This window comes from Pelobates fuscus, chromosome 6 (genome assembly GCF_036172605.1).
Source record: "Pelobates fuscus isolate aPelFus1 chromosome 6, aPelFus1.pri, whole genome shotgun sequence".
NCBI lineage: Eukaryota > Metazoa > Chordata > Amphibia > Anura > Pelobatidae > Pelobates > Pelobates fuscus.
In genome coordinates, this window is record NC_086322.1 from 206,011,456 (window position 1) to 206,029,642 (window position 18,187).

At 39.7% G+C, this 18,187-nt stretch overlaps 1 protein-coding gene across 1 annotated transcript in view; it reads right to left on the reverse strand.

Moving 5' to 3' along the window:
• The window catches only part of NPFFR2 (neuropeptide FF receptor 2), a 424,393-nt gene that overhangs the window by 31,350 nt on the left and 374,856 nt on the right, over positions 1-18,187 (reverse strand). The gene's annotated exons all lie outside the window — the stretch shown is intronic.

The following is an 18,187-nucleotide window of genomic DNA, read 5'->3' on the forward strand; positions in this document are numbered from 1 at the left end:
ATGTTGGTTGTTGTTCTGGTTGTTGATAGGGGCCTATATGTTAACTATTGTATAGGTGACCTTGTTTATTAGCGCTATTATAACTATTATTAGAACCGTCCCTTCAGAACTGCTTCTTTGTTAATCAAGGAAAATGACATTTGGTTGCTAAATAGAGTAGACACTCCTTTGGATTCCATATCTGAAATAACGTGAAATTGATAAGGGAATTGTTTAATTACATAGTGGCAATGGTCGGTTTTACGAAAGTGTGTTTTCTTGTAAGCACACAATGTCTCCTTTAAGCTGTCTAATTTCTCTGTAAAGAGCATGACGTTTGAGACTATACGCATGAGACAATGCCATGAAGGTTTTTCATATGGGTGCTATCCAGCGTTCCTTTTGTCCATTTCCCACCCACCTCCACCCCCACCTGCCCATCAGCAAAGAGAATGAAAAAGAGGAAAAAAAGAGAAAAGAAAATGGTTTTGTATACAGGTGTAGCAGAAGTAAGCACCTGTGTACATCTTGCAGTTGCTCCACATGTAATCAGCCAATTTCACCCTCCGGCGAACAGTTGTTGGATTCCATTGTACTGAGTGTGACACCCATTTCCATTGGGGAGGTTTGAGGTGTGCTGTGCGGAGTACCAGGTTGGCATGCCACACACCGTACAGGTGGATCTATACACTTATCAGTAATACTGTCTCGTCCCAACTTGACAAAATTTGAAATAAATCTTAAAACATAAAAGCATAGAATAACATAGTAGCACCTATTGCGAGTTTGCAATGCATATTGAAGCAGAGTTTCCAATCATTGTCCCCTTTTGGTTAGTGGCTCTCTCTTTTGGACTTAATTATCAATCTCAAGATATCAGCGTGACAGTTCTACTCTTCCATGTCTCGATCAGGTCTGTGAAACTTAACTTAGGCATTAGTATTGCAGTGCCAGAGTCATAAAATATTATAAGGTCCCTCGGGGTGTGGGGGAGGGTATGGGAGCCTCATTGCCTCTTGCGTTTACTGGGGGCTTTCCGTTATCTATGGGTGGTCGGCATTAGGGCTAAATTATGTAAAGGAGGTTGTTTGCACCACATTAATAAAATCACATGTTGACAATCGCTATTACTTTGTAAAGTTTACACAAAGAAGTCATGCTTTTTAACATTTCTTAGAATTCATATTGTATTCAGCCTCTAGTAGCAAAGCTGATAGTGGTCTAACTAAGTTTGGGTATGTAGCCTCATGGCATGTTAAAACACTGTTGCAGGTGCCCCAAAGGCACCATTGGTACCTGTCCCCCCTCTGAGGAGGAAGGTTGAAACATTGCACCGTTTTGATGCCTTAGAGGAATTGCCTTATGTTGGACCAGTACGGGGAAGGGGCACATGATCAATCTTCGAGAGTGCAAACAGAGTCAATGTCCCTTCACTTAAGTATAAGTTGTTGATCGCTGGTCTCATTTGCAGCTGGGTGGTAAATTCTTGGAAGTTTGGTGGGCTACATGGTGAGGTGATCTGCGAAATTGTTCATATATAAATGGCTGAAAGGAGCAAAGAATGTCCCATACTCCCACCCAGCCCACCAAGGTAGGACCACAGTCTACATGACTTAGATGCGTAGGTGTCCTAACTATGATAAAACAGAAACATTGCACTACCGTAGTGCGTTAGAATTGCTGAGATCAAAGTTAAATATAACTGTCCACCAAGAGAGACATGTTGAGGGGGAAGGAAGATCGGTGGAGAACAAATAACAAGTAATAATTTAGGGAGTTTGTGCATCTCACTTATTTTAGCGCGTCGCTCGCTTCCATTCAGGAGGAAATGGATGTGGTTCATTCGGTGCAGTCGATGTGTTCGCCGGTTGTAAATCCCATCATCTCAGAAGTTGGAGGTCATCTTCCAAGTTAAGTACAGGGTTTGTTAGCCAGGTAGGGAATCTCCATCTATACGGGATTTGATACCCCCTCAGGGCAGTTGTTACCTGGTTGAAGAGTGTCCTCACAGTTAAGGTAGCTGGAGAGATATCTGCAAATATTTGAATGAACTTGTTTCAGCTTCAGCCAGAATTTTGGCATTTCTGCTGGCCCTTCGTATTTCTTCTTTAATGTGATGGTAGTGAGCTCAAAGCAGCATGCCAGTGCAGCCTGCACTTTTGCCACTCTATGGATTTGATCTAAGCGATCTTGACAGGTATATTGGGGCATAGATTTTTAAAATAGGCCTGTTGCGAGTGCCTGTAGGTCCCCCGTTGATGTGTAGTTCGGTATCACTCTGAGCCTCAAATTGTTCTGACAGGAACGGTCCTCCAGATCTGCCAGTTTGGAGTCATGGGAGGCCAGGTGTGACTCCAGTTGTTGTATTCTAAGCACGAGGGAGTTGTGTGTGGTTGTTTGATCTTCCACCTTAGTTTCTAAGTGCGCGTGCTGTCACTGATGTCTTGTATTTCTTTTTTCAACTCGAATATAGATGTTTGAAATTGGGTCAGAAGTTGTTTGGATTGAGCATCCAGCATCACTTTCTTTTGAGGGATGCTAAATTGAACAGGACTCCTGACTATCTCCAAACTTGTGGTCGCCATCTTGGAGGCCTTCCTGGAGGGTCGGCAGTTTTTGTTGATTTTTTGCAGTGAAGAAGGAGGCTCTGTCTCACTTAGTTTTGCTTTTATGATGAGACATCTTTTCCTGTAGCACAATATAATTCATTACTAGAAAAAGGCTTAAAATTTGCCCCTGCCACTGGTCCAAAACCTTTTGATTTATTTTTAAATAATCAAAAGTTTCTAAAGAAACTTGCCATAAAAAGGTTCTTTGAAAAACAATATTTTAAAGGTTCTTTAAAAAACAAAGTCAGATACTTCTAATAAAGTTTATAGAAATAATACATATAAAGACTCAGAAAGAAAACCACTATCCACCTATCAAGCTCATTCTAAACCTTCACTGTTTTGGGAAAATAATTCTCTACCCACTTCCAAACTTAATCACCAAGAACAGCCTTTCTTAAAAAAGGGGCCAGGCCAGAGAAAAGAGTGAATACATCCTTTCCTCCCCACCCAAAACAGATATCAAGATTTAGGGTCACCAAAGAAAAATAGACCACATATGGACCTGGAAGCAAGGGAGGACCTAGTATCCCCAGCGATACCTCACATGCACAATTAAAACAATATACAGAAGGTATTTTTAATATTTCAGAATTTGACCTTTCAATAGAGGAGTTACTAGAAAAAGTCTTAAAATTTGCCCCTACCACCGGTCCAAAACCTTTTGATTTAATTTTACATAATCAAAAGTTTCTAAAGAAACTTACCGTAAAAAGGTTCTTTGAAAAACAATATAATGATGAACCAATTAAACAAATAGATAAAGGAGTTGTTGAGAATATAGATGAAGTAGATTTAAACAACGATAGAATTCCCATTATTCATTGAAATCGAAAAATTCGTCTAGTTTTTACCCACACTTTGAAAGGGGAAAATATCTTGAGGTATTCAATGATCTGGTTCAATATAATCTCAACAAAATTCTAAATAAGAATATTAAGTCAAATCTAACAAATAGGATAAGAAGCCTTTCCAGACTTTTACTCATCTATTGTTTTTATTTGTTGTATTGATTTGTGTGTGTATATATAAATATATATATATATATATATATATATATATATTTGTATGGCTGTCTAGTGATCAGCACTATATCTCCAAGGAACTACCAGGATCGGAGGAACATCTATTTATCCACTTTGCCAGTGGAGATAGGCCTGCTCTTACTTTCTATGTGTAAGTGCAACCTTGAATTAAATTGTTATCCTTTTTATACATATTGCACTATTTGTTCTCCTTTATTCCTTGAGGATATTCTTTGAAGAGAACCAGTCACCTGGAGTTACCCCTGGGGGAGACATGCACATTTTTTGCTTGACATCTATATATATATATATATATTTGTGTTCGGGGCATTCTCATATGATATGGAATACTCTGGTGGAGAGTAATACAATAAAGGAAATAGTCGGTTGAGGTGTGCCGAAACCGATGTATGCTGTAGGCCGGTAAATAAAGTGGGCTTACATAGAGTAAATATGAATAATGGGAGTGGAGGGTGGGGCTATTCGTCTAGACCAACGAAGGTAAGTGAGGGAAGGGGGGAGTCCCTTATGTAGGTCTATAGCCCCTCCCACAAATACAGGCCCTGCCTTCCAACTTGTGTTCGGGGCATTCTCATATGATATGGAATACTCAGGTGGAGAGTAATACAATAAAAGGAAATAGTCGGTTGAGGTGTGCCGAAACCGATGTATGCTGTAGGCCGGTAAATAAAGTGGGCAAAAAGAGAAAGCAAGATAACCATTTATTTGGTAAACATAAATACATTAAATACAAACACATTAATTAGGAAGACATCTTAATGAAAGCCCTCCTAAGCTCTTGGACTGGGTGTGGGATGTAGGTGGCGTAAGCTGAGGACTTCCACCGACCCAGTGTTTTAATGACATGAACGGGGACATTTTGGCTAGAGGCTGTGGAGGCCGCTCCAATTCTGAAGGAGTGCCCCGAGTAGCTACTAGGGTTCAGACCAAGCCGGGTGATAAGCATTCGAACGTAAAGCATGAATTTTGCCGTGGTGAGAATGATACCGTGCAACATTAGTAGAGGTTTTGCTGGTTGTGATGATTGCGTGGCTACGAAAACGTCTAGTGCCTTTACTGGGCACCAACTGTTACCCGTGGGGTAGTAGTTTATGTGAACTGGTTCCCCCCTCTGACTTGTCTTAGTCTTAGGTAGAGACAGGACGTAGTAGTCTGTGTGTTTTGTGAGATGTGACGTGAGGAGGCACCCTTGGCTATGTAGTTGGCCACTAACGGTGAATTCTCGTGGTCTGAGAAACCCATAAAAGGCCAGATACATGGCGGTTTTAATAACCGTATTTGTATTGGGTTCAAATGGTGCCTGATCGAGTAGGTTGGACAATGATTTGAACATCTCTTTGTCAATAGCCAATCTTTTGAGTGTTGATGGACCGTCTGCCTTTGCTATACCCTTCAGTAGTGTGCGGATGGGGTATGAGGTTAAGAACCCTTTGTGGTTAGGGAAGGAGTAGTACATGTGGTGTTGTATCCCCGGGAGGTAAAGCTTAATGGTGTTGTGTGAGAATTTTAACTTAAGGTGGCAAAAAGATGCAAAAGCCATTAGTGACGATACCTCGAACCAGTTGGTTAGGTGATGGTCAGACATGAAACGTTTATACAGGTGGAATGCTCTATGATATGAGTGTTGAGTGCTAGTGGACAAAGCTAATTTTGTGAGAGTGAGGCTGTGCTGAAGTAGTACATCTACTCCATGACAAGGTCTTGGAAGATTGGTGCTGGGGTTGCCAAGCGAGCTGCCGAGGGTAGGGACCGTCTGAAAGCCTGAAATTGAAAGCGAGATAGCTGGTCAGCTGCCGTATTGTCTCTGCCAGGAACATGAGAGCATACAATTTGGAAGTGATGGGTAGCTGCCAGCCATGTCAGTTTCCTAATGAAGTTCATAATTATCAAAGAGGAAGAGCGGCCTTTGTTGATAATGTGGCATATTGCCATGTTATCAGAGAAACAGCGTACTGACTGACCTTCCCACAACCTACACCAAGTGACAGCAGCGGCAACTATTGGGTATACCTCAAAGAGGGCCGAGTTAGTGTGAAACCCCTCAATACCCAGTGTTTCTGTTGGCCACATCCCCCAGAGCCAATTTGTGCCAAAAATGGCCGCATATCCTGCGGATGATGCTGCGTCTGTCCAAATGACAGGTGACTGAGAATCCAGCTGTGGAAGGAACATGCTCCTACCATTCCAGTCAGAGAGGAATTTGTACCACATCTGAAGGTCGGCAGTCGCAGGGCAGTCCAAGGATATGCGGGCATAGTCGTTGGCGAAGGTGGGGAACAGGGCGAGGAGCCTGGAAATGAAAGCCCTGCCCTGGGGGATTATGCGCATGGCGAAATTCAGTGAACCCAACAGTGATTGTAGTTCCTTACGGTTGCATGACCCTCTGTGCATGTAGTGGTTAATGTCATGTAGGATATTATCAATCTTTTTCCTAGGGAGGCTGGCCATCATCGTTGCTGAATCCAGCAGAATACCTAGAAAATTGATGGCTGTGTCTGGACCTTCAGTTTTGGTGGGCGATACGGGGACCCCGAGTGCGGTGAATAGTTTGACAGCTTTGTCTAGGCTACACGGGGGGTTGGTATTGGCTTCGATGAACAGGAAATCATCCAGATAGTGTATCACGTTTTGGCACCTACAGGTATTAAGGAGGAGCCAACACAAAGCTTCTGCGAATGTGTCAAAGATCCTTGGACTACTCTTGGCCCCAAACTTGAGTTTTGTGAAGAAGTAGTAGGCTTCTTGCCACTTAACTCCATGCAGGTGCCATAACGAGGGGTGTATAGGTAACAGTTTAAAAGCATTAACTATATCCGTCTTGCTAAGCCATGCCCCCACCCCTGCTGACCTGATAGCTGAAATAGCGTGGTCAATAGTGGAGTACTGTAAGGAAAACTCCTCAGAAGGAATCAGTGAGTTTAGGCTGGGGATGGCTGAAGAGTGAGGTGCAGATAGGTCAATGATGAGCCTTTGTTTATCTGAATTTTTGCTTGAGACCAGCCCGATAGGGTTAGTTCTCCAGCTGGAGAAGGGGGGATTACCAAAAGGCCCAATGACAAATCCCTGGTCCACTTCCAATTGTAGCAAGTTAGTGACTGCCGTAGGGTTATTAGTGGCTGATTGTAAATTGTGACATTCTAACACCCCTGTTGGCATGTAAATGAGCCCTGTGTGAAACCCGTGGGTGAGACCTGTGCATAAAAATTCCACCAGGTGTTTAGAGGGGTGAGAGGACAGCATGTGTTCAAATACAGGAACGTTCACTGGAGACAAATAAGGTTTCTGATACATTTTATTTGTGCACATGGACTTCGCGTGTGCCCGAAAACAGTGTGAGCAGACGTGTAATAAGCGGCAAGCGCTGTAACCACAGGAGCCTTCATTAAAGTTGTTGCAAATTTGTGACTTGCCTAGGTACACTACCGGACGACCCAATTTGTCTCTGGTATGTTTCTCCGTTTTAACGGGGTGCTGAACGGACGTGCTGGGAGCATTGTCCGGGCAGAGAGGGCACAAATAGGCTGAGTGAGCGGGTGACGTGCATATGGCACAAGCTGGTGTCCTGAGCCCCGCAAAGTGCCTGAGGAACAGTTCATTGTCCAGTTGGCTCCAATCCATCTGGATGCCATACTGGGACAATGTGGCTGACACTTTAGACGAAAAAGACTTGTGGTAGTCGTAAAAAGTGTAACCACCATATTTGCTACCCAGGTCCACCAGCTTATGCATATATAAGTCCAGTTCCTCTCTCCTATGCGGATGGACTGTGCACAGGATATCCCTAAAGATACCAAAGGCCAGGACAAAATCGGGAATGGTCAACTTCTTACTGAGTCTGGGGTCTCTGGCTTTTAGAACAACAGAGATGTCCCCGTAGTCGTAAGAGCGGTTTTCCACTACATCCTGAGAGGCAATGAGCAATGAGACCAAGTTAACGTCCTTGCCCTCCAGGATGTCTTTTTTAATATTAGCCGGAACCATGTGGGCAGGGTTAATAACGTGTGCCGCTGCTTTGTTAGGTATAGGATTACCCGCTATTTCTGTGGGTATGACCAGGGCTGCTACAACGAGAGGCACCGGTGGCTCTATGGTGGAGCTGCGTGCTTCCAGCCTTTCCAGTCTGTCGTTGACCTTCCCCATAGAAGAAATCAGGGAGGCAACCATAGCATGGAGGGTCGGGTCTTGGGAGCTACTAGTGCCTTCCCCCGCGTCCGTACTAAGGGTGTTTGTTCTAAGCAGTTTGAACAGTTCTGCTTTCCTGGCCTTGGCCGGGAAAGGGATACTGCGTTTGCGCAACTCCGCCGTGATGCGAGGGATAGTCCACGATCTGATGGACGAGGGACTTCCTATGTCGTCCTTACGTGTCGGGGTAAGTGACCTAGCCGGGGTGCTAGGGATTGACATGTCATCACCATCGCCTGGGAGCAGAGACATACTGAAAGTAATAATAGGCATTGTTGGTGGTTTGTTGGCGAATAGCCGGTAGCTAGCTAGTGCCAGATGGCGAAAAATTAAATCTAGGCTTCGTGGCAGGTGAGGCCCTGATAGTGCCAAGTGGCTAGAGAGGCTCTATCTATGATTTGGCGCGAGGGGTATGGTAACCTGCCCAGTGAAACGGGATGTTGCCTCTCCAATGGTAAGTAGCGAGGAAAAAGGGGGGTGGGGGTTTGGTAGTGACAGGTGTCGCCCTCTCTATATAATTGCGAGGCGGCTAACTATGATTTGGCCCGAGGGGCGTAAATGTACCTCGAAGTGGAGGATGGGAGTTGGCCTCGCGGACCTCTGATTAAGGGGCAGGGAATTAACTGACAAGGCCTTGTAGAACAGAAAAGCGTGTGACCAACATACCTGCAGAAAACTGAGCACCGGTTCTGTGTAAGAGATTCGGTTGTCTCTCGAGTAGGGGGTTTTAGTTGAGGTGGACCGTCCAAGGTTTATGCGGATTCCTGGGGGTATGAGAATTTTGATCATGTACTCTCATAAGGAACTTAAATAAAATAGGCGTAGTATCGTTCCCCCCCCCCCCAACGTACATCACGTATGGCTTAAGACTTAACATCACTATTCTACTTGCAGAATAATTCTTAATATACCTTAAAACCAATCAGTAACCATATATGACAAGAATTTTTTTTTTTTAACCCCTTAAGGACCAAACATCTGGAATAAAATGGAATTATGACATGTCACACATGTCATGTGTCCTTAAGGGGTTAAACAACCAAATCATACATTATATTTAAATGTTTATATAACTTTATCCAACATCTTATTATCAATATATGCGTAAGACCTAGATGGTTTATAAATCTATAACATCACTTCATGTATGTTAATACTAATACCACCTATACATATAACAGTTGAAACTCTTATTGCTTATTTAACTGCATAACAAATGATGGTGGCTGGCTGAACTAAGGGTCAACCAGCAGCAAGATTATAAATATATATATATATATATATAACTTATGTAACTGTAAATATAATACCACATATACCTAAAGCAGTTGTGACCATATTGCTTCTTATGTATAAGCAATGGCAGTACCCCCCCCCCATGTGTGTGGTCGGCGGGAACAGGGACCTCTAACGTTATAGGGGTCTGGTTGAGCCTGTTCCCGTCCGGCAGTAAGGAGATTGCCGGTCTTCCCCCCCCCCCTTTCCCCTTAAGACCGGTTTCACCGGCGGCCGGGAACAGAGACTCCTAAGCTGTAATGGAGTCTCTGTCCAGTTATCCCCACGTGGGAGCCCAGCTTACCGCACCAAAAAACGGTTTGGCGAGGAGGAGAGGCCGGTCGCTGAATCGCTGTTTAGGGCCGGGTTAGGAGAGCCGGTGGGCCTGTGGAGCTGGCGGAAGTCAGCGCGTGACGTCAGGGGAGTGCGCCGTGTCTCGCCGGAAGTGACGATACGAACCAGGAAGTCAGGAGTAACGGAAGCCTGCGAGTATCAGGCTATTCGTCTAGACCAACGAAGGTAAGTGAGGGAAGGGGGGAGTCCCTTATGTAGGTCTATAGCCCCTCCCACAAATACAGGCCCTGCCTTCCAACATATATATCACATTACGTGTTTCACCATATTCAGCTTCTATTTTTTATATTCATCTTGGTTCCATATCTATTCTGATTTTAAGGTTGTATTTCTCTATATATCCTTATGTGTAACCTATAACCCCCTTTTTTATATATCCCATCTAGGGTATATATCTTTGTGTTATCTTTCCCTGTAGATCTCTTCCGTTTTTAATCTTGTGGTGTCGAACTGGGCACACTTTATTCGGCCGCCATGCACAGAGCCCCGGTCTCATGCGGCCATCTCGTTTGGCGTTCTGCTCCGGACACCCCCCAATTTGAGTGGTGTTACAATATAATGCCATAGATTTTTCTGTGTATAATTTATAATTAGAATAATTATTGAAGTTCTGAATACTGTTCATGATTTCATCAACTGTTTCTCTTGGATTTGTGATGCTCAGAAGGATATCATCTGTGTACAACATAATTTTCTGGTGATGATTATAACCAAAACCCTTGATTTCAAGGTTAGATTTTATCTCTGCTGCCAGGGAGTCAGTAGTAAAATATATATAATAAAGGGCATAACTGGCAGGCTTTATGAGTACCGTTTGAAATCTTGAACCAATTTGATTTAATGCCTGGACCAATTATTCAACCCTGAGGTCCTCTGTATAAAGCCATTTTTGCTCCTAATATCCTCGCTGAAAATCCAAAGGTCACCAAAGATTATATTAGAAAGTCCCAGTTGACCCTGTTGAAGGCCTTTTCGGCTTCCACAACATGGCCATCATGGGGGCATGCTCTCTACTGGATTGGTGCAAAATCTTAATCATATTTCTTATGTGGCTTGTCGAAGATCTGCCCAGAATGATTTGTGTGTATTAATTGCCCAATGATCTTCTTTTTCACTGTCTCAGGACATACTCCTAAAGAAATTCACTAAAGAAATTGGATAGTAGTTATCAACTTTTTCTGAGTTTTTGCTAGTTTACAATATTGATATGATATTGCCCTTGAGTAGTTCTTTAGGTATTTTTGCCTGACTCATAAATTTATTAAAGGTAATTACTAGTATAGGGATATTTCATTTTTTAATCTTTTATAAAAAGAACCATCCAATCTGTCTAAAAGATCTAAACGCCCCAATCTCTCTGACCGAAATACATACTCAAATAGATCGGCCCTATCTTTTTTTAGATGATCTATTCAAGTAAAAAATTTCTGTCAGGGAGATTGGGGGGTTTAGATCTTTCAGTTTTTCCTGAGGAAATTCCTGAGGATTCCTGTGGAATCTTTGGGAAGTTTTTATATTTAAATCATTCTTTAGGATCTTTTTGTTTGGTGGGTAAATTATATAATTGGTGATAGTAATCATTGAAGGCTCTTCCTATTTTTTGGGAGGCAAGCAGCCTCTTTGTAAATAATCCTATAGAATTCATTCATTTTCGTTTTCAATTTATTAGAGAGCAATCTGTCTGTTCTATTTCCTTTACGATAAAATATAGATTTTAATCTCTCTAGAGTTTTACTTACTTTATTAATTCATCATTCATTTTATTTTTTAGATTGATGATTTTATTTGATAGCATATCTGAAGGGGATATCTTGTTAGCTCTAGATGAGTCCTTCAATTTAATATATAAGTCTGTTAAGTCTCTTTCCCTATATTCTTTATCCGTTGATCCTATCTTGATTAACATTCCCTATATAACTGCTTTATACATACACTATGTTGTTGAAGAGGATATCTTTTCTGTCAGATTTTTATTGAAAAAATATTTGGTCTGTTTCCTTATATAATCTCTATTTTCAGGTTTCACTAGAATAAAGCTATTTAATCTCCAGTCTGACCTTGGGATGTTAAAATAATTTTTAGTCCGCATAATGACGGTGCTATGGTCTGACCAAGAAATCTCATTTATTTTTATTGCTTTGATTTGATGAGCTAAGTTGATATCTCCTAAAATAAGATCTATGCAAGAGTATGCACAATGGGATTTGGATAAGCAAGTATAGTTGGATTCTGACGGGTGGAAGATTAGCCAGATATCATATAATGCATAGTTTTGAATTGGTGATCTACATCTTTGTGAGAGTCTGATTATTCCTTTATCTCTTATTTCTCCTGTGATATTGTTTTTATCCAGTTGTGGTTCTGATACACCGTTAAAATCGCCAAACATTATTATTTTATTGTTCTTTTTTTTAATTTTGATTATGAATGGTAGTGATGAATTTGGTTTGAGGCATGAGATGAGATGGTTTTGGTAAAAAGGTCAATCAGTGTATATAAAGTATTATCAATCTTACAGATAATAATTATGTATCTTCCCTCTATATCTTCTTCCATGTGAATACTTTTAAAACCGATATGGTTAGCTATTAATATAGCCACTCCTCACTTTTTTTATGTTCTAATGATGCGGATACAATAGTGGTGTATGCTTTAGATATAAGATTTATTTTACCTCTTGATCTCCAGTGGGTTTCTTGCAGATTGCAAATATCTGCTTTCTGCCTCTTTATACAGTCAAATAATATGTATCTTTTATGTGGTGTATTAAGCCCCTGGGTATAAATTATGGCAAATCTAACCATATTTCTTCTTTATATCAGCCCCCCATGTCCAGAGTACCAACAACCACATCACTAACACCTTACAAATACAATTAAAAAAAACATTAAAACATACTCACATCCCATATTTCTATAGGTATAGAAATATCTCTGTAAGTACCATACCCAATATGGCTCACAGAGATAGTCAGCCAAACCTCAATTTTTTGCCATTATTTGCAGAATGGCAAAGGAGATTACATTATCTTTGTTGCCTCTTGAGAGAGTACATTGAAGAGTATATTTAAGTCATAATTTGGATTTGTTTTTGGAGGGAGAAAAAAAAAGTGCAAACTGCTCTATTAATGTCTCGTGGTGAATAAATGTGTAAGCTATGTACATTTAGAGCTTTAATATAATTGCCAAACACTATATTCAAAGGAAGAGAACAAAAAAATCCTGTTTGCTTTTCCCTTCACACACTGACATAGTGTCAAATATATTCTTTGAGTATTGTGATAAAAACTTTTTTTAAATACTTTAGTTCCTTTTGATTCTTTACTAGACAAGTTGTCTTTCTTCTTATTCATAATGTACCATATTATTAGGCTAGTATTCTATACAACAATATATATCGAAAAAATGTTTTAAGTATCTTATTGTGTATTGTAATAAAGAAAATGTTAATATATTTTTAAAAGTGAAGTAAATACAGCCCGATCTTATGTGTCTCTTAGTGATTAAAAACTATAGACATTTCAAAATATGTTAAAACACAAAACAAAAACATTTTGTCCCCTGTATTGGGATAGTATCAAAAAACATTCTTAGATTATATTGTAAAAAAATAACTTAAGTGCTTATTAATTGCTTATTTAAATACAATTAATTAAATGTATCTTATTATTAAGCTGGTGTTCTATATAGCAGTACATCAAAATTCCACAGGTGTAAGTATCTTGTTATGTATCATAATGAGGTAAAAAATGTAAACTTGTTATTTTTTTCCCCTCCTCCCCGTTCTTTTAAGAGTGAAATAAGTGCAAACCTCCCTGTATATATCTAGTGATAATTAACAGTGCAACCTGTGAACATTTAAAACTATGGTACAATTAACAAAAACAGGAAGTAGAAAAAAAAACCAGAATATATCTAATATCTATTTGATATTTTTCTCCTTATAATCCATTTATATTTAATTCCTTTGTTCCATGGAATCTTTGTTGAATCTTTGCATTGACGTCTCTCAGTTCTAGTGAAGAACGAAAGGTCTAAAGAGATCTTTATTTCTGCAAAACAGAGTATCAAGGAGGCATCTCATGCTGCTTTGATGTTTTGCTCCTTGAGCTTGGGAGATGTGCAGCATATAATAATGTCTCTTGGCTTGGAGCTAGGGATCCTTGGTGGTTTGAAAGCTCTATGGCACCTTTATAGCACATGTTTATATCTGGATTTGTCTACGCCAAGTGCTTTTAAGTATAAGCCGAGTTTTTCAGCACATTTTTTGTGCTGAAAAACCCCAACTCGGCTTATACTCGAGTCAATTGTCTGTATTATGGCAATTTGCATTGCCATAATACAGACTGGGGGCTGTGGGGGCTGCAGAGAGATGTTACTTACCTTTCCTGCAGCTCCTGTCAGCTCTCTCCTCCTCTGCCGGTCCGTTCAGCTCTTCTGTCAGCTCACAGTGTAAATCTCGCGAGAGATTTACACTGGGAGCTGACCGAGGTGCTGAACGGACCGGCAGAGGAGCAGAGAGCTGACAGGAGCTGCAGGAAAGGTAAGTAACATCTCTCTGCAGCCCCCACAGCCCCCTCCTACACAGTGCCCATCCACTGGACCACCAGGGAAGGAGAGCCCCCCTCCCTGGCCAGCTAGCAAGCAGGGAGGGGGGACGAAAAAATGTGTATATATATATATTAATAATAATAAAAAAAATAAAAATAATAATAAAATACAAAATAATAATAAAATACAAAAATAATAATAATAAAAAAATTTAATGAAACAAAAAAAATATTAAAATAATAATTAAAAAATAAAAATGCCCACCCCCACCAAGGCTCTGCATCACACTCTGCATTACACACACACATACACACACTGCATTCATACACACACACTGCATTCATACACACACACTGCATTCATACACACAGACACTGCATTCATACACACACACTGCATTCATACACACACACTGCATTCATACACACAGACACTGCATTCATACACACTGCATTCATATACACACACTGCATTCATACACACAGCATTCTCATACACACACACTGCACTCATACACACAGCATTCTCATACACACACACTGCACTCATACACACACGCACTGCATTCATACACACACACTGCATTCATACACACACACTGCACTCATACACACAGCATTCTCATACACACACACTGCACTCATACACACAGCATTCATACACACACACTGCACTCATACACACACGCACTGCATTCATACACACACACTGCATTCATACACACACACTGCACTCATACACACAGCATTCTCATACACACACACTGCACTCATACACACAGCATTCATACACACACACAGCATTCATACACACACACAGCATTCATACACACACACAGCATTCATACACACACTGCATTCATACACACACACTGCACTCATACACACACACTGCACTCATACACAGCATTCTCATACACACACACGGCATTCATACACACACACGGCATTCATATACACACACTGCATTCATATATACACACTGCATTCATACACACTGCATTCTCATACACTGCATTCTCATACACACACACTGCATTCTCATACACACACTGTATTCTCATACACACACTGCCTTCATTATATACACACACTGTAAATAAATATTCAATTAATATAATTTTTTAAGGATCTAATTTTATTTAGAAATTTACCAGCAGCTGCTGCATTTCCCACCCTAGTCTTATACTCGAGTCAATACGTTTTCCCAGTTTTTGGGGGTAAAATTAGGGGCCTCGGCTTATATTCGGGTCGGCTTATACTCGAGTATATACGGTATTTGGTTACACAAGTATCCAGCTGATCTTGAGGTATAGATTCAGGAATATCTCTAAATCTCACATTATTTCTCTGCATCTATTCTCTAGGTCTGATAGGTTGTTTTTTTTAAATCGTTCATTTTATATTCTGTTTTTGTAGCAATTTTTTTCTTGCTGCTAAATGTGTAACTTCATTTGTAGGAGTGATTCTTAATTTTCTTAAACTTTTCCCCTTGTCTGCTTTAGTTATTTTTGTAATTTCCTTTATAATGTTATTTATTTCAAATTTCAAAATGCTTTCTCTAGGAAGGCTTTAGTTATTGCTTGGTCTTTCTTTCTCAAAGTGGTCTGGGAGTTTTCATGGTGTTCATCAGACATAATGCGTAAAGTTTCCTCCATGTCTAGTAGATGCAGATCTGCTTTGTTTTAGGAGAAGAGAAATATAAGCATTTATCTGGTTTATTCTCCTATTTTCTATCTTTTTTGAGGGGTTTTTGTATCAGTAATTTTCCTGTTAGCCATATTTTAGTATGTATTAAAGGGGAGAAGTAATGCCTGAGATTAGGAGCAGTACCAGACAATTTTCTTTCTGTTTCCTGTTTCTTTCTTCTGCTCATGTTGTCCCCTGTTTTTATTTTAAAATGCCTTTTATTCTAAAATGGTTTTGCAATTTGAACCAAAAAAGTAAAAAGTAAAAAAAAAATTAAAAGCAAATAAAAGAAAAAAGCAAATGGCAGTGTCTGTTGGGCTTAGATCTTATAAACATCTTTAACAGATGGATCACTATGTCCAAAAGCGCAATCACTCTTTCCCAGTATTTATAACTTTGATTGCTAAGTTATGCGATTCCAGATATGCATTTACTTCAGTAATGCAGTTTAAGTTTTCTTAGTATCTTGCCTGTAGGTTTTGTTTGATTTAATATCTCAAGGCAGTATGATCTGCCTTATTTCTGAGTTAACATTTTATCTGACTTAATGGATTGTCATTATACTCACTTAATTTGAAGTTAAAAGGAAACTTAAAAGAGTGTGTCTCTGGATTTCGTATGCAGGTGGGAGTTTATTGAATTGCTCAAACTTCAGATCAATCAATCCTGTCCTGGTGTCTTCTATATACAGTTCTGCAGCTATGGAAAAAGTATTTCCATTCTCCACCACCCTAAGGCCAGTTGAATCACTCCTGTGGCCAGTCCAAACATTAAATTGTGTTCAGATAGAATTTTACAATATTCCCCATAACAGCGCTAGGGATAAATTAATGTCAGATTGAGTTGAACTTATCTGCTGCTTCAGTGTTATGCTCCATTCCAAGATGGTGACCCACCCATGAAACTCCCCTAACTCCATGTGATATTTGTAGTACAATTTGGGTATACACTTTGTGTAGTTACTATGTCACTGTTTGTTCTTTGTTATGTGGAATGACATCATGAGTCATATTGCAATGATTGTTTAGCATGAAATGTGTTTTTTAATGAATTGATGTGATATATGTTAATGGGCATTGTCTGTATGAGTGTAATAATAAATAGAAGAACATTTGCATGTCATTAACTCAAGCCTTTAGTGTTTTCAAAACAGATCAAACGCTGTACAGCCGGCAAGAGTGAAGCAATAGTTGCATGCCGTCACTCCTGGAGATTAATATACAGTATGGGACTATGCAAGAAAAGCACTTGTTACATCCTAAGTGTAAGGGGCCCCACAAACAGCTGCTAATCAAATCTTGATTAATGTTTTCCATCACAAAGTGCCTTGCCTGACCCTTGTGACAGATTTTCATTAGGTGAGTATTGTTTTTGTACAGGACTGCTTATTATCTATGATTATCAGTACTGAATTAAAATGAATTATTATGATAACCATATTAATTGTCCCAAATAGTTTTTGTAAGTGTGTGATTTTATTTATCAGATATACCTCTAAAATCCTTGACTCACATGTGTCAAGAGCAGATTAACACTACAGCCTTGTCCTCTTTGGAGATGGAAAATGATTTGATTAATCTGTAGACATGGGTGTTATTGTCTCTGGAGGCATGCATATATTTATATATAAAATTAAATAAACAAGTGTGGGAGTATGATGGATTCAGCCAAAGCAAGGTTCTTCTAGTGTACCCAATTGATCATGGGGCAATTGTGCAATTATGTTTTCTAATAGAGATCAGAATATGTATGTTGAAATGATTAAGTTTATAAGTGACCATCATCTGTGAAACTAATGTAGTATACTTGTAGTGGTAAATTAAAAGCATATTGTTTAAATGCCTTATTAGGAGATGTTTCATAAAAACTACCCAAAAAAAGAGGAAATAATTACATATATAAATTAATAGTACACTCATTTAACAAGGAGGGGAGTGTTTTTCTCTGCATACAAAGGTCAGACAGGCTTTTGTAGTAAGGGAATGCTAATAGCTGAAGAACCTAGTACTGAGGGTTCTAAGTAATCAAGGACAGATCTGGTATTTTCAAGTGAACTTTGATTTGATTTAATGTAGTAGAAAATGTTTTAATATTTTTATATATCTAGACACTTATGTTTTTGACATTTTATATACCAATATTTTGAAAAGAGATCATTTTGGGAAGTTTATATTGAATTATTTGGAATTACTAAATTAATTAATTTGGACTAACAGCATGCAGCCCTGAGATGGAGGTGGCACCTACATGGTCACGGACACACCCAGGTTTCCTGAGGCGATTTCTTTAAAAAAATTGGTTTTCCCACCTTAAGGTTTTTCGTGGCCCCAGATATACTGGGTGGGCAGGTGATGTATCTATTTTTCTTTTGGCATATTAATTTTTGTGTTCACTTTGTGAAGAAAGGGGTCTTGAAGGGACAAGGTTTAATGCTTAGGCCTAATATATCACATAATATATATTTGATTACGTACTTTTGCGCTATCTCAGTGAAATATTTTATT